The 23,458-nt window shown below is 36.8% G+C and overlaps 1 protein-coding gene across 1 annotated transcript in view; it reads left to right on the top strand.

Annotated features, from left to right (window-relative positions):
- Positions 1-23,458, top strand: part of CEP85L (centrosomal protein 85 like) — a 157,572-nt gene that overhangs the window by 36,330 nt on the left and 97,784 nt on the right. The window lies entirely within an intron of this gene.

The raw sequence follows: 23,458 nt of genomic DNA, 5'->3' as shown, positions 1-23,458 counted from the left end.
AAACTCTTGGGCTTAAGCTATTCTCTTGCCTCAGCTTCCCGAGTAGCTAGGACTATAGGCGCCCGCCACAATGCTCTGCTATTTTTTTGTTGCAGTTGTCATCGTTGTTTAGCTGGCACAGGCAGAGTTTGAACCTGTTACCTTCCATGTATGTGGCTGGTGTGGTAACCACTGTGCTAGGGGCACTGAGCCAATTATACTAATTTCTAAGTAAGATACATGACATTTGTAATTTGAGTTTGTTTTAGAGTGTATCTATAGAATATTTTAGTTAGCTGCTTTCAGATTTATTACTGTTAATATTTGAGGAAGCATTTCTTCTTGATTTCTGAGACATTCCATGAAGTGCTGCATTATTTTGTTTCGTTGCAAAAATTTTTGGTAAAGTATGTGAATGCATTTGAATTCTTAAGAGACTGATTATTAGAAAAAAAACTCAAAATACATATGAAATAATTATATGATTTATACACTATATAGGAATTGACTATTAACAAATAACTCTTATTACAATTTATATACTTCATTTTTAATACAGTGTATATACAACCACTGTCAGTTCTTTTCTAGAGATATTTGATGTGGGTGTGTAGAAAACAGTAGTACAGAACTATGCTCTCTATGGTAACCAGTAGAAATATGTAGCTGCTGACCACTCAAATTGTGCCTGGTTCAAATTGAAATGTGTCGTGAAGTGTAAAATGCACCCAGGATTTTTAATAAGTATAAAAAAGAATGTTAATATTTTTTTAATATTGATTACATGATATAGTAATATTTTTGATATAGTGGGTTAAATAAAATACATTATTAAAATTAGTTTTATCTGATTCTTTTTTGTTTTTATTGTGGTTACTTCAAAATTTAAAATTATATATATGCCTTCAATTGTATTTCAGTTGAACAACCCTGTTATAGACAGTTTATAATCTGCTAAGGGGTTACTTTCAAAGATTTTATGAGTTTATGTGTATATTATTATAATTAGCTCCTGTGAGCCCACTTAATTTTTAATATACAGTCGAAACTTTTATCAATACCCTTAGGTTTGTGACAAATTATATTCTACTCTCAGTCTTCTGGGAATTCAGTGAGCACTTGCCTTTTAGAATTTTGACATTGCTTTGAGCTTCACTGCAATGGGTTTCTCCTTTGGCAAAGAAAAAGTTAAGGTGAGTATGGTGGGGTGTAAAGATTCTGGTTAAGGAAGATTTTTTTAGTGTCAAATTTCTCAAATTCCAAAGATTGATTGCGCAGGTGGGGAATGAGAGAAAGAAATAATGTCAGTAATCCCTGCTGGAGTTCTTTTGTCAGGTTTAAGTTGTAGGTCCTCAGTCTTAATTAGGAGGGAAGAAGAGACACTGCACTGGATAAGGGGACTCCACATTGGGAGTTTCAGCATGTAGTTTACTGCTTGACCAGTACCCACGAAGCTGAGTGAGTTAATGCAGCTAGAAGGGTATAATTGCACAAATACTTCACATACAAAGTTTGGTTGGAAATTGAATGTTTATGAGAAAAGAGCCCCTGTTGCTATAGACTTCTAGAGTTTGGCTCAACTTTCCTATGTTATATAGTTGAAATATTTAACCTGTAATGCTGCATTTTTGGTTCTGATTTACCTTAGTAACCCTTTATGTCTGTAAGGCAGTATGGTTGAGTATATATCCCTATATAGTAAATATAAATTTAATTTTGGGGTATAGCTCAAAGTATATGTAATAATTTTTATTTAAGTCTCATGGTGCATTACCTTAATAAAACAGTATGCCTGTGAAGTAAGTCATCAAACATTAAACAAACTGGATGGTGCTGTCCAGTCAGACTCCCCATACCCCTGTCGTTTAGTGCTGTGTCGTTTCATTATAACTGGTGTTCCAAGTGATACTCTTGAAATTGAAAAATCCTCACAATATCCTATGAATCATCTGAAAAATAATAATTTGTATCTTCAAAGGTAATGTTCTCTTAGTTCATTAATCTATAGGTGTATAGGTGTATGTATAGGTAAACTAAGTGCAGAATATAAGTGTTCTATGAATTATAAATATTCCATTTTATAAATGACTCATGGTGCCTCTCTTATCTTTCTATCCTGGAACTTTTAGAGGTTCATTCATTTGTTCACTTAATGAATATTTATTGAATATTTACTGTGATTTGAACTCCAGAATTTCAAGGCAATCAAAATGGAGAAGGGACTCTATTGCAAAAAATTCCATAATTATTATTGACTGATTTGCTTTTAGCCATGGTATAGTGAGATTTCAAATATTGCTAAATAAAGGTGTAAGATACTTCTATTTATCAAGAAGGTGAGACACTAATATTAGCAGTGCCACTTTTAAGCTGTGGTACATGCTTTTATTCATGGCGTGTCCAATTCCAAGTTGGTAGGACATAGATCTATGACATGAGATAGATGTGTCTCTAAGACCACCAGTAACAAGCTACACCACCTAACGGCCATTTTTCCCCCTAGGTTTGTTTTCTAAGGTGAAGGCCACATAAATAGCTATTGTTGCCATCGAAATAAGTTTGAGAAGGAGTTTTTGAAGTATGCTGCACTCATAGAACATAGTCAAGGTGTGGTGCCAGGGTTGAATGACTGAGGGAACAGCAAGAGGAAACCCAGAAGATAGGAGCTGGAGGCAAAAAAAGAACTTAACTGTTTGCTTAGCTGGGTGCTCTAACCTCCCTCAGGGTAGTCTTCCTCTCCTGTAACACATGGCTTCTGATTGGCAGGCTCTCAGGTAGTTCATTTATCTTCTTAAAAAATCTGAGTTTTGGCTTGGCACCTGTGGCTCAAGCAGCTAAGGTGCCAGCCACATATACCTGAGCTAGTGGGTTCAAATCCAGCCTGGGCCTGCCAAACAACAATGACGGCTGCAACCAAATGACGGCATTGTGGCGGGCACCTGTAGTCCCAGCTACTAAGGAGGGAGAGGGATAATCGCTTGAGCCCAGGAGTTGGAAGTTGCTGTGAGCTGTGATTCCACAGAACTCTACCCAGGGCGACAGGTTGAGACTCTGTCTCAAAACAAACAAACAAAAAAAAATCTGAGTTCTTAAATATAGCTTTTAGCAGTCTGTTTTGGGCTAATTTATTCAATCAGTCATAGTTATGTACATATTTTACCAAAAAAACCCCCAAAAACAGTACTGATAAGAGTTAAGTTTTTTCTTTTAATTCCCAACTGCTAGTTTGTATTGGAGATAATTTTCTTATCTAATTTAACTTCATTTAATTTAAATAGGAACCAATAAAATGAACTTTCATTTAATCATTTCTTAGTAGTTTTTACTACTAAGTGGTGTTGAGTATTATGAATTTGGAGGTTTTCTTGTAGATTTATGGAGGGTGCCAAAAAATTTAAGAAAGAAATTAAGAAAAAATTTTAAGAAAGAAAATATGGTATTAATTAATTTAATACTCAATCACATTTGACTTTTGCAGTTGCAAGAGATGCTCAAATGTGGCTTATATTCATCTTTTGTTATGGGTATATATTAAATATGTAATTTTAATAGTTTTTTTTTTTTTTTTTTTTGAGACAGAGCCTCAAGCTGTCCCCCTGGGTAGAGTGCAATGGCATCACGCTCATAGCAACCTCCAACTCCTGGGCTCAAGCGAGTCTCCTGCCTCAGCCTCCCAAGTAGCTGGGACCACAGGTGCCTGCCACAGTGCCTGGCTATTTTTTGGTTGCAGCCGTTATTGTTGTTTTGGCAGGCCCACGCTGGATTTGAACCCGCCACCTTAGGTGTATATGGCTGGCGCCTTAGCCACTTGAGCCACAGGCGCCGAGCCAATAGTTTTTGTTTTCTTAAAATATGTATACTTCTTTTGGTACCCTCCGTATATCAGAAAGGAAGAAACTTAAATTATCATTAGATACATTGTCTTTATCTGTGGAAAAAATAAGGCCTTGTAAGATAAGGACTTGTTCATTTATTCATTTAACTGGTATTTGTTAAGTGTTTACTGTGTGTTAGGTTTAGTGCTAGGGTTAAGAATTAAAATGACATTTTTCCTAAGTATTGTATAAATAAAGTTTGGTGGAGAAGGCAGTAAGTAATTACTGTATGAAATATGAGCACTATGATGAATGGAGTACATGGAGTGGTAGGGATGGACAATGAGGGATATACCTAAGTATTAGGGAAGACCCCCCCACCTCCAGCAGAACCATGTTTAAGCTGATGCCCCAGAAGTTCAGTAGGAATTAGCAGGGAAAAGGGGCCTGGAAGGAGAGGAGTCTAGGCTGAGAGAATAGTGTAATCAAGGCTGAGCAGTAAAAGAATGTTGTGGTTGATGTGTTGAGGATGGATTGCCAGAAAGCAGAACTGGAGGCCAGGAGACTACTTGCCGTTGCAGTAGGAGCTAAGGGTGAAATGTTCATTGAATGAGACAGGAGAAAGAAAAAATTAAATAATTCAGGAGATATTTGGGAGATGAAAACTATACATTTTAAAATTTTTAATCAGTTTTATGAAGATGTAATTCATGCCAAGACCATTCACCCATTTAAACTGTACAGTACAAGTCAATAGCTTTTAGATATATAGAGTTGTGCTTCTATCACCACTACTGATTTTAGTACATTTTCATTGCCCCAGAAAGAAACCACACTCCCCTAAGCTATCATCCCTCTGCCCTATTTCTTCAACTCTAGGCAACCACTGTTCTTGGAGAACGTAAAAATTTCTTACTCCTCCGCCTTGCTTTGTATTTTATTACAGTGATTTGCTATATGTTCAGTTCAGTACATTCAACAAAGTACTGTTTACTACAGTACTTTGCTGAATGTTTCTTGAAAACATCTCATCTTAATATAAAACATCTTCTTGTTCTTATTCTTAACTCTTTTTCATTTTTTATGTAAAATTTAAAACATATTACAAAGTAGAAAGAAGATGTGAACCGATATGTATACAATACCAAATTAATCCCTTATCAGATGGGTAGTGTGTAAATATTTTCTCCCATTCTGTGGGTTGTCTCCTACCTTTGTTGATTGTGTCCTTTGCTGTGCAGAAGCTTTTTAGGTTGATGTGATTCCATTTGTCCAATTTTGTTTTGGTTGCCTGTACTTTGGGGGTTGTTACTGAGAGGTCCTTGCCAAGACTAATATCCTGAAGTGTTGGATGTTAGTGTCATGGTTTCAGGTCTTAGACGTAAGTCTTTAATCCATTGTGATTTGATTTTTGTACATGATGAGAGATAAGGGTCTGTTTTCATTCTTCTGCATGTGGATATAGTTTTTGAAGCAGCCAAGACTGTCCTTTCACCACTGTTATGTTCTTGGCATTTTTGTCAAAGATAAGTTGACTAGAGATGTGTGAACCAAATTTAATATACTTATAACACATGACAATCTTATTTAAGCTATTACTTCTCTGCTTACACCCACACCTTTGGTAATATTTTGAGCAAATAGAGAGCTCCCTCTTAACATTTCTTGAGCATTTATTTTATATCAGGCATCAGAGTAAGAGGTTGCTTGTTTCACTTAATTAAAAAATTGTATGCTGAGTACAGTTTTATACTCATTTTATAGATAAGGTAAATAATATTTAGGCCATTCTCTAGCCTTTTCTGCTTATTTTATTAGTAGCCAATTCATTGGTGAATAATATTGTGCTTTTGCAACTTACTTGAAACTTTTGGGAATCTGCTAATACATACACTAATAACATGACTTCCAGATATCACAGTGGATTAGTTGGTCTGTTAGACCGAAAATTAATAAGAACATCTATCTATAAGGTTTTATACTTTATTTATTGTGTATTACCTTAATTTTTTAATTATGAATCATTCTGAGGTAAAATACAATTGTCTTTTTTTAACGATAAAAATAAGACTTAGGGTGTAGGACTGTATAGCTATGGAAGTAGTAGGGATGACATTCTCTAAGTCTAACTCCAAGCCCTCTTTAATATTCCCTATACTTGGAAGGGAGAACCAGAAGGAAAGAAGCCCTGTGAGGTGTAGTGTGTGATATTATAGGTAATACTAGACTGAGAAACAGGAGACCAGTATTCTATTTTGAGCTTTGTATTTAGTCAAGTAATTTAACCTCTGTAGACTTTACTTTTTCATTGCATATGGTAGTAGGTCAAAGGTTATGCAAAGAACACTTTTTGTTTTGCTTGTGAAATCAAATACAGATAGTATTTAAAATAGTTATGATTTATATTCTTTTATAAGTCAAATAATTATTTTCCTTTGTTCCTTATCTCTACTTAATTCTCTTACTAAATTATATTGCTTAAAATGAAATTCTTAAACCTGGTCATATCATTATAGCTCTATAAGTTTGCAGAAATTAAAATTGTTTGTTGAAGTTACATTTTTGTGTCTTTATGGACTTAAATTTTATCTTCAGTTTTTATCACTCAGTCATTTTTGCTTTCTATAATTTTGCATCTTGGCATGATAGAGTATAAATGCCATACTTTGACCAAGCTGAGCTGAACTGAGCTGGTTTTAGAGAAGTATGGTGAATTATGGATCTCTGACCTTAGAAGGCTCTTTAGTCACACAACTGTGGGTTTAGGGAAGGGGATTAATTGACTCCTCATGTCTCCAGACAATATAGGTGTATAGAGGATCAAATGAGATTATGAGAGGATCAAATGAGATTATTTGTTTTTTCTCAATTGATTTGAGTTCTTTGTAGATTCTGGATGTTAGTCCTTTGTTGGATGTGTATTTGCAAATATTTTCTCCCATGTAGGTTCTGTTGATTATTTCCCTAGTTGTGCAGAAACTTTTAAATTTATTTAAAATTCATTTTATTTTTGTTTTTGTTGTATTTGGCTTTGGTTTCTTAGTCATAAACTCCTTGCATAGGCCAATGTTGATTATTTCCCTTGTTTTGCAGAAACTTTTAAATTTATTTAAAACTCATTTATTTTTGTTTTTGTTGTATTTGGCTTTGGTTTTTTAGTCATAAATTCCTTGCATAGGCCAATGTCCAGAAGAGTTTTTTCTTTTTTCTTTTTTCTTTTTCTTTTCTTTTTTTTTGAGACAGAGCCTCAAGCTATCCCCCTGGGTAGAGTGCTATGGCATCACAGCTCACAGCAACCTCCAACTCCTGGGCTCAAGAGAGTCTCCTGCATCAGCCTCCCAATTAGCTGGAACCACAGGCACCCACCACAGCGCCTGGCTATTTTTTTTTTTGGTTGCAGCCATCGTTGTTTGGCTTTGGCGGGCCGGGCTAGATTCGAACCCGCTACTTTAGGTGTATGTGACTGGCGCCTTAGCCACTTGAGCCACAGGCGCCAAGCCCAGAAGAGTTTTTTCTAAGTTTTCTTCTAGAATTTTTACAGTGTCAGATCTTATATGTAAGTCTTTAATCCATCTTGAGTTAATTTTTTGTAACTGGAGAGGTATAGATCCTGTTTCATTCTTTTGCATGTGGCTCTCCAATTTCCCTAGCACTATTTATTGAATAGAATGGCCTATCCCCAGTGTATGTTTTTGTCTGTTTTGTTGAAAATCACTTTATCTTAGCTATGTGGTTTTATTTCTGGGGCTCTCCATTCTGTTCCATTGGTCTGGCATCTACCTTTATACCAGTACCATACTGTTTGGGTTACTATAGTCTTGTAGTATATAATTTGAAGTCAGGTAATGTAATGCTTCCAGATTTGTTCTTTTTGCTTAAGATTGCTTTGGGTATTTGGGATTTTTGTTGTTGTTGTTGTTTCATATGAAGTTTAGGATTATTTTTTCTGGATCTGTGAAACATGACATTGGTATTTTGATAGGAATTACGCTGAATTTGTAAATCACTCTGTGCAATGTGGACATTTTAGTTGATTCTTCCAATCCGTGAACATAGGATATTTTTCTATTTGTTTGTGTCACCTGCAATTTCTTTCATCACTGGTTTATAGTTTTCCATGTAGTGATATTTCACTTCCTTAGATAAGAATGTTGTTTGGTATTTTATTTTCTTTGCAGCAATTGTAAATGCTACTGAGTTCTTCATTTGACTCTCAGCTTGACTATGATTAGTATATAGAAATGCTACTGATTTATGTAATTTGATTTTGTACTTGAGATTTTGCCAAATATGTAAATTCTTGGAGTCTTTTGGGAGAGCCGTCCAGGTTTTATAGATACAAGATCATGTCACTGGCAAACCGGGAGAATTTCCTGATTTGGATGCCCTTTATTTTTCTTTTCTCTTACCTGATTGCTCTGGCTAGTAATTCCAGCAGTGTGTTAATAGAAGTGGTTATAGAGAGCACCCTTGTCTTGTTTCAGTTCTTACGGGGAATGCTTTCAACTTTTTCCCATTCAATATGATGTTGGCTATGAGATTGTTGCATATGGCTCTTATTACCGTGTTTCCCCGAAAATAAGACACTCTTATATTTATTTTTTCTCGAGAAGACACACTGGGGCTTATTTTCAGGGGATGTCTTTTCTCCTTGCCGAAATGCATGGTCTTATTATTGGTGTAGGGCTTATATTTAACAAATGCATAGAAATCCTGCTAGGACTTATTTTGGGGTAGGTCTTATTTTGGGGGCAATATGGTATCAGCTATGTCCCTTCTATGCCTAGTTTGTTGCAGGTTTTTATCAAGAAGTGGTGTTGGATTTTACAAAATGCTTTTTCTGCATCTATCGATGATAATTTGATCTTCGTCTTTGCTTTTGTGTCTGTGGTGAATCACATCTATTGATTTGCCTATGTTTTAATCATTCTTGCCCATTTGATCAGGGCAAATTTTTTTAATGTGCTGTTGAATTTTGTTTGCTCTATTTTGTTAAGGATTTTTGGATCTGTGTTTGTAAGGGATATTGGTCTGTAGTTTTGTTCTGTCGTTGTTGTGGTTTGTAAGGGATATTGGTCTGTAGTTTTGTTGCTGTTGTTGTGGTTCTTTCCTGGTTTTGATATCAAGGATGTATTGGCTCTGTGGAATGAATTAGGGAGGATTCCCTTCTTAATGTTATGGAACAGTTTTAGCAGAACAGATGTTAGTTCTTTTTAGGTTTGGTAGAATTTGGCTGTGAATCTATTTGGTCTGGTACTTTTTCATTTTGTTGGGATTTTTTTTTTTTTTTTTTTTTTTTGAGTCAGAGTCTCACCCTGTTGCCCTCCGTAAAGTGCTATGGCGTCACAGCTCACAGCAACCTCAAGCTCTTGGGCTTAAGTGATTCTTTTGCCTTAGCCTCCCAAGTAGCTGGGACTAAACGCCCACCACAACACTGGCTGCTTTTTTGTTGTAGTTGTCATTGCTGTTAGCAGGCCTGGGCTGGGTTCAAATTCACCAGCTGCAGTGTGTGTGGCTGGCACCCTAACCACTGAGCTATGGGCACCGAGGGGATATTTTTTAATATTGTTTCAATCTCACTACTCATTATTGGTCTTTTCAGAAGTTCTTTCCTTTCTGATTCAGGAGTGAGAGGTTGTGTGTTTCCAAAAATTTATCCATTTCTTCTAGGCTTTCTAGTTTTTATGCATAGAAGTTTTCATAGTAAGCATGGATGATATTTTGATTTCTGTGGTATCAATTGTAATATCTCCTTCTTCATTTCTGATTGAGTTTATTTGAACCCTTACTCTTCTTTTCTTGGTTAATCTAGCTAATGGTCTTTTTATTTTGTTCATCTTTTCAAAGAACCAACTTTTTGTTTTGTTCATCCTTTGCATTGTTTTATTTCTTCTCTGAACTTTGTTATTTCTTTTGTTTTGCTAGCTTTAGGTTTGGTTTGTTCTTTTTCTAGCTCCTTGATGTGTGCCATTAGGTTGTTAATTAGTGATCATTTTGTCTTTTTGATGTAAGCATTTAAGGCTATGAATTTCCTCCTTGGCACTGCTTATGTTGTATCCCATAGATTTTTGGAAGTTTGTGTTCAGTTCAAAAAATCTTTTGATTTCCATCTTAATTTTGTCATTTACCTAAGGATCATTCAATAGCAAGTTGTTTGGTTTTCATGACTTTGTGTTGATTTGAGCATTTGTCTTGGAATTGATTTCTAGTTTCATTGCACTGTGGTCTAAGAAGATACTTGATTTTTATTTTTCTGAATTTTCTGAGACTTGTTTTGTGGCATAACAACATATGATCTATTTTAGAGTATGTCCTAGTTCTTGATGAGAAGAATGTATATTCTGTAGTTTTTTGGTAGAATATTCTATAAATGTCTGTCAGGTTCATTTGTTCTACAGTTGCATTTAAGTCCACCATCTCTTTGTTGATTTACTATCTTGATGCTATGTCTAGTTCTGTCAGTGGTGTATTGAAGTCCTAGGGTATTTGATGCTGTTTTTTCTTTCTTTGCTAAGGTCTAGTAGAATTTGTTTTATGGATGTGGAGCTCCTATGCTAGGTGCATATATATTTAGGATTGTTAAATTTTTTTGCTAAATTGCTTCCTTTATCATTATATAATGACTATCTTTGTCTTTAATAACCATTATTGATTTAAAGTTTGTTTTGTCCAATGCAAAAATAGCTATTCCTGCTTGCTTTTGATTTCCATTTGTGTGGAATATTTTTTTCCATCTGTATACCTTGAGTCTATGAGAGTCTTTGTGAGTTAGCTGGGTTTCTTAGAGTTAGTGTATACTTTAGTTGTGTTTTTTCATCCATTCAGCTAATCTATATTTTTTAAGAACAGCATTAAGACTATTTATGTACAATATTATTATTGACATGTGAGTCATATCTGGTTTATCATGTTGTATCATACCTTGTTGCCCCCCTGCCATGTAACCTTGTAATAAGATATCTGAGCTTTCCCTTTTGGGTGTTTTTACACTGGTGGGTATCAAGTATTCTGTTCCCCTTTTGCACATTTCCTGTATGGCAGATTGAACGGTTACAAATTCCCTTTTCTTTGTCTGGGAAAGACTATTTCTCCTTTGTTAATGAAACTTAGTTTTACAAGGTACAGAATTCTAGGCTTACAGTTATTCTGTTTAAGAAGACTAAAAATTGTACCCCAATCCCTTTGCCTTGAAAGTCTCTGGTGAGAAGTCTGTTGTTCATCTGTAGGTTTTCCTTTGTGCTTTAGTTGTTGCTTTCATTTTGTAGCTTGTAGGATTTTCTCTGTCATTTAGACTTTGGTCAGATGGATAACTGTGTGTCTTGGTGATATACTATTGTTATGAATCTTCCAGGTGTTTGATTACTATGAGTATCTATCTCTCTGACAATACCAGGAGAGTTTTTTTCAATTATTCTGTCAATTATTCTGCTTTTTGCTTTTTCTTCTCCCTCAGGGCTACCTATAATTTTTATATTAGCTTGTTTTACCTAGTCCCATAATTCTCTGAGGGATTTTTTTCATTCTTTTTTCTACATTTTTGACTAATTAAAATTTTTTATCTTCAAGCTCTGAAATTCTTTCTTCTCCTTGGTGTGTAGTTCGTTATTAAAGCTTTCTTTTGTATTTTGAAATTCTCTGAATATGTCTTTCTTTAAGTTCTGCTATATGTGTTGTTTTACCTTTTTAATAATTTTTTATTCATGCCTGAATTATTTTTTCATTTCTCTGTGTTGGTTTTCAACTTTTTTATCTATCCTATTCATCTTATTTGCCATTCATATTCTGAATTCCACATCTGACATCTCAACAATTTCCTTTAATTTGGGGTCCCTTGGTGGCAACTTACTGTGATCCTTTGGGATTGTTGAAGCAGCTTGTTTATCATGTTACCAGACTTGTTATACTGGTTCCAGCTCTTCGGGGGACCTCTCCTCTCATCTCAGGACAAATACATTTGTGGTGCACCTGTTCTTCTCTGCTGGGAGCTCTCCTACTTAGTGAAGAGAAAGGAAGGTTCCTGGATCATACACTTGTGTCTACCTCCAGATTGACCCTGCAGAAGACAAGTGGATGCACTGAGATCCTATAATGCAGCTGTTTTCCATTGTTGTCGTATTCCCCTGTGGTTGTCACAGTCCAAGCCACTGCTGGGACTGTCATGCTAAGTAGTGGGTTGGTCTCCAGGCTATACCATTGGACGTTTGGCAGCAGGTGGGTATGTCCTTTTTCACAGAGGCAGGTGGTATGGGAGTTTTCTTTTCCTGGCAGCTGTGGTGGCAGTGGTGCCTGGGTAAGGCTATTTAGATGATGCCCATGGTGTAAGGCTATAGGCATTGGCTCCTAGGAGGTCCAGATGTAGTGATGGTATAGAGAGGCGGGAAGGTGAAGGAGTGTGGCCATGGTGGTGGAATGTAAGTGGTGTGAGATAGGTGAGGCTGGGGCAGCCTGTAAGAAGGACTATGATGGCACCAGGTGGTGGGGGCTGGGTGGCACATGGTAGGTGGGCTCATGGCAGCCAGGTGGGCCCCACAGGGTGGGGCAACCGGATCTGCACTAGCACATCCTTGGCAGAGCTGTTGAAGAGAGCAGTGTGCCTTGTCAGTGCAGCTTGCAGAGGGTGGGCATCACTGCAGGAAAGTTGCCCTGACTGTTGCTTTCTCTCTTCCCAGGAATGGTAGTGGCAGCTGCTATGGTGCCACTCAAGTGGCAGTGGTGATGGTGCTACCAGATAGCATTGGTGGATGTTGGGGGCTGTGGACACCCAGTTAGGGGGCAAGAGAGAGCACATGTCTTGTCCACTCCCTCCCCAACCTGGCAGGTGGCATGGGGAGGTGGCTGCAGTGGAGCCAACCCCTGTGTTACTAGGCACTGTGGCTGAGAGCTCAGAATGGTGTCAGTTATAGTGTCCCAGAATCAGAAGCGTGTGGGATCTTGGTGTGTTTACTCTCTGGTACAGTGCTCCTGCATAGTCAAAAACAACTCTGCTCAATCTGGCAGCCTGCCACAGGTTGTGGTGGTGGATGCTGCAGCAGCAGTGGCCCCCTTGCAATTCAAGCTGCAATGTCTATAGGGAGAGTGTGGAGCTCTTTCCTCTGACCCTCCCCCATTTGTGGGTGCCTTCTTTCAGGTACCTTCAGGTTCTCCCAGCTTTCCTCTTCTTCACTTTGGGTGTCTCCTTTAGAGTCTTTGATAATTCACAATGCTCTCTTTAATATAATCCAACCATAGGTGAACATCTCTGCTTGAGAGCACTGTGTATAGACAGACTCTTTCTAGGCTGCCATTTACAGGAGTTTATTATTGAGTTTATTAAATAAAGAGTTCTTCATATAATCTATATGAAAGTGTCTATCACATACATGATTTGAAAAAAATTTCTCCTAATTCTGTGAGTTGTCTTTTCTTTTCTTGAGTGTATTATTTGCAGCAAAAATATTTTAAATTTTGATGAGGTCCAATTTATCCTTATATTCTTTTGTGCTTGGGCTTTTGCTTTGTACCTAAGAAACTATTGCCTAACATTGGTCATGAAGGTTTAAACATATGGTTTCTTCTAAGAGAATTCTTTATAATTTTAACTGTTAGATTTAGACCTGTGATTCATGGATAGTATAAGGTAGGGGTGCAACTTTATTCTTTTGCCTGTTGTTATTTAGTTATATTATCTCTGTGCATTCTTTTAGATGTTACTATAGAAATCATAATATATCCCCCTAAGCTAAATACTTATAATGGTAAGCAGAATCTTTTGTCCTCCTCTCAGGACCTTAGAACTTATCTCTGTTTTCAGTTACGTGCCATAGTTGGCAAATATTTCGGTTTTATCTTTCTCTTTTTTACCCACAAATTAGATGTTATTTTTATTCTTTTATGCAATTGTTATTTATTTTACATTTAATCTACAATTTATATCCCTCCATCATTCCTTTTTGAAACTCAGAACTCATTGTTATTTATGCTGAAAGAAATTTAAAGCAGTTGTTTTTAGTGAATCTGGTGGTAAACTTTGATTTTGCTTAGCTAAAAATATATTTTGCTCTTAATCTTGATAGTTTTCCTGAAATAATAGTTTTTGGATGTCAGTTATTTATTCTTAACCTTTTGCAGATAATTAGTCAACCGTGTTCTGGATTCCATTACTGCTGTTGAGAAGTTGGCTGTCATTCTCAGACAGTGATACTGTTTTATGAATAGTCTGTCTTTCTCTGTGGCTCAGTTCTTTTCATTCTCTGGTATTTAATAGTTTCTTTATGATGAGCTTTAGTCCAGCTCTGCAGCTATGCAACAGTAGAATTGTAAACCTTGAAGGAAAGCCTATAGTATGAATAATATCTTTGTATTGTCTTTTCTACCTAGCACAGTGCTTTGTACATAAAATAGTCCTAAGGCAATGCCTTAGTTGAATTATTGTGGAATTACTGTATATAGTACAGTTCCTTTCCTACCCATGTGTGCTTTAGAATATTTAAAAATATTTACATAAAAATATAGAGAATACTTTGAAGTGTTCATTTGTTTAAAAAAGAGGAAAGGTTACATGTGGCATAAAATATTTGTGTGTGTGTGTATGTGATATGATATCATGGTATTACTAGGAAAAGAAAATAAATGTCATTTGTGAAGTATAATATAAAACTTAATTATTGTCTTTGAGGTTAGGGTTAATATAACATTTTTATTTAAAATAATAAATTTTTTTAATCAAATTTCCTACTGAGTGGTCAGTATATTAAGATGTTATGTTTTTTAAAAAAGATACTGTATTTTAAAACAGAATATTCCAATATTTCAATAAAAGTCTCCTGATTACTTTTTTAAACTATAAAGACTTGTGATTTAGTGTTATAGTATAGATCTAGAGTACTAAAGGGTCTTCCTTTTTTTTTTTTTTTTTTTTTTACATTTAATTCCTTTTCACTGTTAGAAGGATAGAGTGGAAAGAGAGAAAGAGACTTTCCCTATGTAGAGGAGAAGATAGAATCCATGTATTCATTTGCCTATTGCCAGATAAGGATAACATGTCAAACAGAAAATTGGGATTTTGTTTAGAATTCAGAAATCTGTTGTCTGAAATATAATTTATTTGCATTATCAGGTGATAGAGATGTCCTTTTCTTACATTCTGCCCTTATAAGTTTAAACCTATCAGAAACCATTAGCTGTTCTGTGCCCCCTGTGAATGGTATAAACCTTGTTTTCTGGTTTTTAAAATGTCTATCCTGTGCTAGTTTCAGATTTCACTGTTGTAACCTAGATGTGGGCTATATGCTGTCGTAATAACCTTCATTTGGGATTTGTGGCTACAATTAGATAGCTTAATCAAGCATATTAGGATTGCATTATATCTACCTTCAATTAACTGTTTCCTTAGGGCAAAATAACATTTTTAAAGTGTAAGAGTTGTTAAATTTAACATTTTCTCTACTCACTTACTGAAGATATATTGGTCTTTTATTCCAGACACTCTTACTGTCAAATATTTAGTTCCTTGTTCAGTTATTCATGTGTTGTTTGTGCATGTGTATGTATGTGCACATGCGTGTGAGCTTCGATACTTAGTTTTGACAGTAAATTTTTTTTACTTTGTCAGAGTAAATCAGATTTTACATGAGCACTCAGATATTAGTCATGGTTGAACTTGAGATATTGAAGCTTGAAGGCTTCAGTACTAGACTCAGACCCAGATGGAATGATGTTACAGTGAATGGAACAGCAGAATCACTTATTTAAAAGTGGTATTTTATGTCCTGAGTTTATCTATTGTTCCAGCATCAGAATTCCTGGAAAAGGGTATCTGATTCCAACCAGTTTTTTTGCATGATAGGGTTTGAAAGTATTTCTTTTTCCCCCTAAAAGATAAAGGTCTTGCTCTGTCACCCAGACTGGAGTGCAGTCCTGTGATTGTAGATCACTACAATCATCCTTGAACTCCTAGGCTCAAGTGATACTCCTGCCTTCGTCTTCTAAGTGGTTGGGACTATAGGCATGTACTATAATGCTCAGATAATTAAAACACACACACACATATATACATATTTTAAGAGATAAAGTCTTGCTATGTTGTCTAGTCTGGCCTCAAATTATCCCCCACCTTGGTCACCCAAAGTGCCGAGATTACAGGCATAAACTATTGCTTCCAGCCTGAGGACTTTTTAATAAGGAACTGTTAAGAGTCAATGATGTGTTGTTCAATGTAATATTCTATGAACAGTGTATATTAATTTCTATTTTCAGTTTATAGGAATAAACGCTAATGTAGTGTAGAATTGGTTTTCTATCACCAATTATTTATTTTCTGTGCATTTGGAAAATATTGAGTTAGTGAAAGCAGACAGGAAAGTAGCACATTATTAAATATAAGTAGCAGCCAAGACTGGGAATATAGTGTTAGAGGTTGCAGCTATGACATGGGAACTGAGATAGTAAACTGTATATTATTCAGGTTTTAGTAACAGTATTTTCTATTTGAAGTACAGTAGAACTTCCATAGTTAAAACTACCTCCCTACACTGACCAGCTCACTAAGTTGACCTCATTTTCATAGGCGGGACAGGTACAACATGGACAGTGCAGTAGGCCTAGTTCCTCATGTTGACACCTCCATATGTTGACTAGTTTGTTACAGTCCCTTGGGTCATCAACTTAGAGATCCTACTGTAATATTTCAAATTCTTTGAGGTCATATAACAACAAAAAACCTTTAGAGAAGTTATGTTCCTTGAAAAGGAATTAAGACCCGAGGAAAGGTATCTTTCTCACTTTGCTCTTTTTCCATTATGCAGAGGTTCCCTTTGCTTATTAAGTTGGGTGTATTCTTGTAGACTTTTCCTCTGCTCATATTTTTCTTAATATATGTATTTACATATATATTCACATACTTGTATTTATATTTTAAATATTGATACATACGGATTTCCTTTATTCTTCCAAAGACCAGAACAGTTTTTGTTCCCATCATCATATATCATCATAGTATGGCACAGCCTTTCATAATTTTATGAATATGATGGAGAATGAAATTTTACTACTAGTGAAGTTGAGCATCTTTTTTTTAACATGTATTTTCTAGTTGCATTTCTTGTTTGGTGATTTGCTTATAGTTGGGTTTTTTTTTTCTGTTTTAAAATTGGGTTGCTAGTTTTTTTGAACCAGGTTACATTGATTGCATTTGTTAGGTAAAGTCCCTCTTATAATTGCATACCCCCCCCCAAATAAAATCTATTAGAACATAAAAAAATTTGACTTGCTAGGTTTTTTGATTTCTTGGAGCTCTTTATGGATATTTAGCCTTTTGTCTGTTATATTGAAAATAATATTTACTTTTAGCTTTTGGTGACAGAATAACATTCGTCTTTGTGCCAGGACTTCTTTTGAGTACTTAATATCTATTATTTAATTCTCAGTGTTGCTGTCTGCAGTCTGAGAAGATTAAATAACTTGTCTGAGCACACGTAACAACCTTAAGTAGTAGAACCAGGATTTGAATCTATAAAGGCTGATTTCAAAACTGTTACATTAACCTTTCCTTGTTATTTTCACTCTTCTCTTCGCTTCACTTAGCTTAGCTTCACTTCACTTGCTGGGCTAGGGTGCAGTGGCCTTATCACAGCTCACTGTAACTCAAAGTCATTGGCTCAAGTGATCCTCCTGCCTCAGTCTCCCTATAGCTGGAACTATAAGTGTGTACCACCATACCTGGCTTTTTATTATTTTTTATAGAGATGGGGTGTTGCTGTTAGGGTCTCATGGAAAAGCAATGTCACGAAGAATAAGCACATTTATTGAAATTGTGTTTTAAATAAAGGTGACCATCTACTCGCTCAGGCAAAATGGCGAGCTTCTTTATTTGCAGTTGGTTTATATCGGGAATCTTGTGCATGTGCACTATACAGCAGTGACCTCATTAATATTCATTATAATCCTTCTGCACTTGTGCATTGGGCATTAATGACTTCCTTCTGCACATGTGCATTGGACATTAATGATTTCATTAATCCATTTAAACATCTGTGACTACCCGCCTTGTAAGTAGCTCCTTCCTAGTAATCTGATAATCCACCCAACAACATACACCTTTAAACATAATCCTTTCAACATAATCCGGTTTAATATAACTTAATAGAGAAAATGTTAGCCATTACTTCTTTTGTTCTTATGTGATGAAGCTAAGACTATGGAGGAAAGTGACGGTTTGGAAGACTGTTCTATTGACCTTGCTATTTGGAGGCAGTTACTTCGATCCTTAAAACAAGGCGTAGAGAAACTTTTAGGGCATACAGAAATTTGTCTGCAAACCTCCGCTCCCATGTGGGCCTTAAATCAGGGGGTTTTTACGCCTGCAACTGACCAGGCTGACTTTAGGTCAGGGGGTTTTTAGGCCCGCAACCAACCTGGCCATATGGGATTCTGTCTCCATTTCTCCCAAGTATGCCTGCACAGTCTTTTCACTGCTTTGTCTCAAACAGCTTTTTTGGCCAGAGGCATATAGGCCTTTCACCTATAATGGGGACTCACTATTACCCAGGCTGTTCTTGAACTCCTGGGCGCAAATGCGCCTTTTGCCTTGGTTTACCTGTAATTTTTAAATGTAAATAATTGAAAATTTCAAATTTGATATAAAGCTTGTTTTCACCTTTTAGAAATATAAAGGTTTTAGGGGTTATGATAATTTCAACTCAAATGTTCCTTTAGAAATATTAATTCAAATATATATGTAAAATATATATGTAATACTATAATATAGTAATACAAATATTTCATAAACTTTTGGGGATGTTTGTTCTATTTCTGTTTGGAACCAACCCTTACTAGCATATTCCTCTGTATTTTTTTGTTCTATTGATTATTGATATAGTCTCTTAATATTTCTGGTTGCCAATTGTTTTGCTTTAACTCTGCTACTGAAATAATCATCTTTTTTTTTTTAAATTTATTTGAGGTAGAGTCTCACTTTGTCACCCTCAGTCGAGTGCTGTCGTGTTATAGCTCACAGCAAGCTTAAAACCTTGGGCTCAAGCAATCCTCTTGGTGCCCGCCACAACACTCGACTATTTTTAGAGATGGGGGTTGGGGGGATGGGGGGGGTCTCACTCTTGCTCAGGCTGGTCTCCAACCTGTGAGCTCAGGCAATCCATCTGCCTTGGCCTCCCATAGTGCTAGCATTATAGCATGAGCCACCAGCCGGGACAGGAACTGAAATGATCATCTTAAGTACAACTTTGATCATGCCACTCATTCCTTTGTTTGGAAAGTCAGTGATAGCAATCACATTTTGTATTAATTGAAGGCCAGGCTCTTTCCTTACTAATATATGTGAAAATTTATACTCTGCTTCCCATTTACTTTCAAGTTACCTTGAGCAGCTTTTCTTGGCACTTATCGCCATACTGTGGACAAATGGAATATTTGTTTTTCTTCTTATGGAGCCATATTCTTGTAGCTTCATACTTGGGTCAGTGAATATTCTTAATCAGCAGAGGAATCTGACTGGCTGATTGAGCAGATCCTGAACTTACTTAAAGATATTTGGAACTTCACAGAATTTTGCAGCAGGCTGGAGAACCAGGCTTAAGGTTAAGCTTCTAGACAGTTATGCCTCAAAATACATCTGGGAACTATTACTCTTTTGCCCACCAAGCTGTCTAACTAGTGCCATTTCTGAGCTAGGAATTTGATGGTGCAGCCACTGTGGGGCCTCCTCTAGCATCACCATTGTGGAAGATGTCTCTGCTGTTGTCTATACCAGCCAAAAGATCGTAGCTCTTCATAGAGCCTACTTTCTCATGTGGCTCACTTCCAACTGAAATCTTGTGCCAGTCTTCTGAATGTCTACGTCATTGTTGCAGGTATGTTGGGAATTTGAGGCATAAAATTTATTTTGGGAGGTTGGACTCAATAGTGTGAAAATTTTCCTAAATAAAGATTCTTTAGAAGTTCATAGCCCGCCAGACTATGATAAATAATTCACTATACTTTTGCTCATATTCTTACACTTGTGGTATCTTTCCCTTTTTATCTCCTAATGAATACATTTTGTGTAAAGACCAACTAGAATACTATGTTTTGAATTAGTCTGCTTGGTTCACTCTGATCTGAATGTTCTTGTGATTTTTATCTATGTATCTTTTATTATTTGATTTTTAAAAAACAACATCCGAGTACACAATAATATTAACATGTGTTCTTGTATAGTAGCCAAATAGCATGGGGAGATATAGAATAAGTTGTGAAAATTGCCTTTGGTCACTCGCCTCCAAACCCCTACTAATTCAGATTGCTGTCTCATTTCTAAATCTGTGCTTCTAGGGTTGTTTAGGGGCCCTGAGATGGCAGGGGCCTGCCTATGACAGGCGCCAAAAGATCGTCTTGTCTCTGCTTTCACCTCCCATCTTGCCGTTCCACTCTCTAGTGTTATCTTGGTTGTTGAACACACTAAAAGCAACATCTAGGCAAGTGTTGTGGGAATGTGGGGTCCCAAGGCCAATTAGTGGAGTTAACTTTCTAATCTCTGGGACTGGCTGAGGGGTTATCAGGTCTGTATTTGTCAATACTAGTATATTCGTGAATGGCATGAGCCCATCAGCTCCCCCAAAGGGCTGGATTTTCATCAGGGCTCTGTGTCACCTCTCTTGCTTATCATAGTTCATTCCTTCTATGAGACACATGACAATGTGATCTCTTTAAGTTTTACTTCCTGCTGGCCCCGGCCCCACTGGTAGTTCCATTTGGGATCCTGAAAGAGGACAGCTGTCCTTGCTACAGGGTATTGGAGAGGTTGGGCAGCATTTTAGGCCTCTGCAAAAACTCGCACCTGGGCCCAGGTGTGCTTTTTCCCCTGTGGGATGCAGCAGTGAATTATACTAAGGCCTCTCCTTGTGAGATCAAAAGAAAACTGGGCTCTGAAACTCCTCAGTAAACTTTGCTGGGTCCTTAGAAAACCAGCTAAGTCTTGTCTGGCACTGCTTAAGATCTTATGTAGAAAAAGTAACATGTGCTCTTGTGATGGCCCCTTGCCAGTGGCTAATCAGTGGTTAACTCCTATAAAGGATAAAGGGGTCTAGGGCCAGGTTTAAGGCTGGGTTGAGGATATATTGGTGGGTAGAGTGCTGGTTCAGGGGCAGAGGCTGGAATTCCCTTAAGGATTAGGAGGTTTGGTGGGGGGCTTCAGAGTTTTCTAAACTGGGGTTTAAAAACCACAAGGTTTAGATAAGAGATCGGGATCATCCAGTTTTACATACATGGTATTGTACTAGGGTGTAAGTTCCTTGTGCCTCTGGGTTTTCTTGTAAGGCCATAAATGCCTGAAAATAAGGGATTTGGGGCCATTTCTTCTGTCATTTGCAGAAGAAGTCTAATTGGAGGATAGTATTATAGTTTATATTCCCATTGACTGGTCCCTATCATTCAGCTTACATTGGAGCCAGGCAGTGTTACACAGGAATAAGAGTTTTTCCCTTTTTTTGCTATCTTATTTAAAAGAAGCCCAATTTTGGAGGAAACTGTTGAAAGGGGACTTCTCTGGTTCTCAGGACAAGACCTGAAAGAAAGGGAGAGAAAGAAAGTGGTCATAATAGTCACCTGGAGGCCGTTGGGGGCAATAATAGAGCCCTAGGGAGCTTACAGGTTAGGGGAAGCTACAGGCATCCCCATTCTCTCCCCTGCCTAGTACTTGTTTTGAAGGTGTCCATGATAGCATATGTTCCTGGACCCTCTTCCCTACCCTGGCAGTCATGGCCTTGGCGGGGAGACTTCCACATCTGTGAACCTGGGGGGCCGGGATCAGAAATTGTCCAAGGGCTTGAGTATGGGCTTTGTCCAGTTTTTAGTGATCCAATGCTAAGATGTATTGCTCCAGCACTGGCATTTCTTAGGTTCTAAGACTTCTCATAATTTCATTATCTTGTCAAATCTGATGGAACATTTGACAAGCTCATACAAGGTGGTTAAAGGGACTAGAGCTTTCTGAATCTTGAAGGATCTTCTTCTTTCTGTCTTTGCGTAACATTTGATGTTTGTTCATATAAACGTGGAGCTAACCTCCATAGAAGTTCTTTTATGCCAAAGTACCTCTATTCTGTGGAATTCAACCAAGTGTCTGATTGGGCAAGGCCATAATCCAAGTTCCCTTTCCCTGGGTCAACCTGTCTACCCTTATAAACCTTCCACAAAAACCTAGCACAAACATAGCAAGTGGGGATATTAGCTAACATTATACAGGCAAACAGTGTAAGGTAAGGTGACCAGATTTTAACATTGGTAAAGCGGGACATCATTGACCAGCGGAGGGGGGGGATGTTCTTAATTAAAAATTTGGTCTATATGGAGCAACAAAAATTTTCATAGAATGCAAAAATAGTATTATAATATATATTTTAAAATTTCAACATAAGTATAATTTACAAATATAAAACATTAAAAAATATAGTATTATTTTATTCTTTGACATATTTCTCATTTGAGTGAATTTTTTTTAGTAGATTGCTATTGTCGTTTAAGAGGTCATGAAATTTTTCACAAGAATTTGTTAAATTATTTTCACACATAAAATGGCTTTCAAAGTCTCAACACTTAATTGTGATTTTTCTGATGTCCACACTTTATTTTCCGTAGAAAAAATGCTTTCAGTCACAGCATTAGTTCCTGGTAAGGACAGTGCGTATCCCACAATTTTTAGTGCATTATTGTATGGAACATGGTTTGTTTCAAAATGAAGAAATATTTCTAACCATTTGTTCTCTATAGTGATTTTTGCTGATGCCCAAGAGTTAACCTTCTCCTTATCAATATATTTTTTTAATAATGATACCTTATAAGTGTCACTTTCAAGGCCGGCACTAGACTTTTTGCCGCCACTATAAAATATATACTAGTACTGGCCTGCTAAATTCATGAAATAAATAAATAAATTACTTAAATTATCTGAATAGCTGATTTGTTGACATCACTTGTTTAACTAGCACTAGCACACAGTACGATGTGTATCGTCTGAGAGACAGTTACCAAATGTTTTTGTCGTTGCCAATGCCAAAAAATGCCATTGTTCATTAAGTCCAAACAATGGTGGTTGAATTCTAACAACTGATCAACAATGTGAACTTTGATAAGCAGTTCTTGATAATCAGTTCTCAACAATTATTTGTTATTATTAAAGTTTAACATTATAAAATTAACAAAAATAATCTAAAACTCATATCCTGGCGAAGTAGCCACATGGCAGCTGAAAACCTTATATTCCCTTCCCATTCTCCCCCCACCCCCGGTTCTGTAGGTTGTCATGCATTCCTTCCAAAAATCGGGACTTTTTAAAAATGCCACAGGACAAATTGTTAAAAATCGGGACTGTCCCACCAAAAGCAGGACGTCTGGTCACCTTAGTAAGGGCATCCCAGCCTTACAAGGTGGCATACTGAGTAACAATCATCTTTCTTCCAAATCTTGGGAAGCAGTATAGAGAAGTAAGAATGAGGTCTAGCAGCAGAGGCTAGGTCTGGAATTTCCATGACTTAGTTATCATTTAGGCTTCTGCGTGGTATGGGGAAATCCTCTGCCAGTTCCCTAAGCTGTGGTTACCCAGCTTCTGGTGACAGTTTGAATTTGCATGGCTTGAGGAGAGACACTTAGCCACCTTGGTCAGGGGGACCCGTGGTCAGCCAGATGGAGGGAGG

The sequence above is a fragment of the Otolemur garnettii genome, unplaced genomic scaffold, assembly GCF_000181295.1.
Source record: "Otolemur garnettii isolate 467f Iridium unplaced genomic scaffold, OtoGar3 scaffold00002, whole genome shotgun sequence".
In the NCBI taxonomy this organism is placed as follows: domain Eukaryota; kingdom Metazoa; phylum Chordata; class Mammalia; order Primates; family Galagidae; genus Otolemur; species Otolemur garnettii.
The sequence above is the reverse complement of the archived record's forward strand: the minus strand, read 5'-3'. Positions and strand labels throughout refer to the sequence as shown.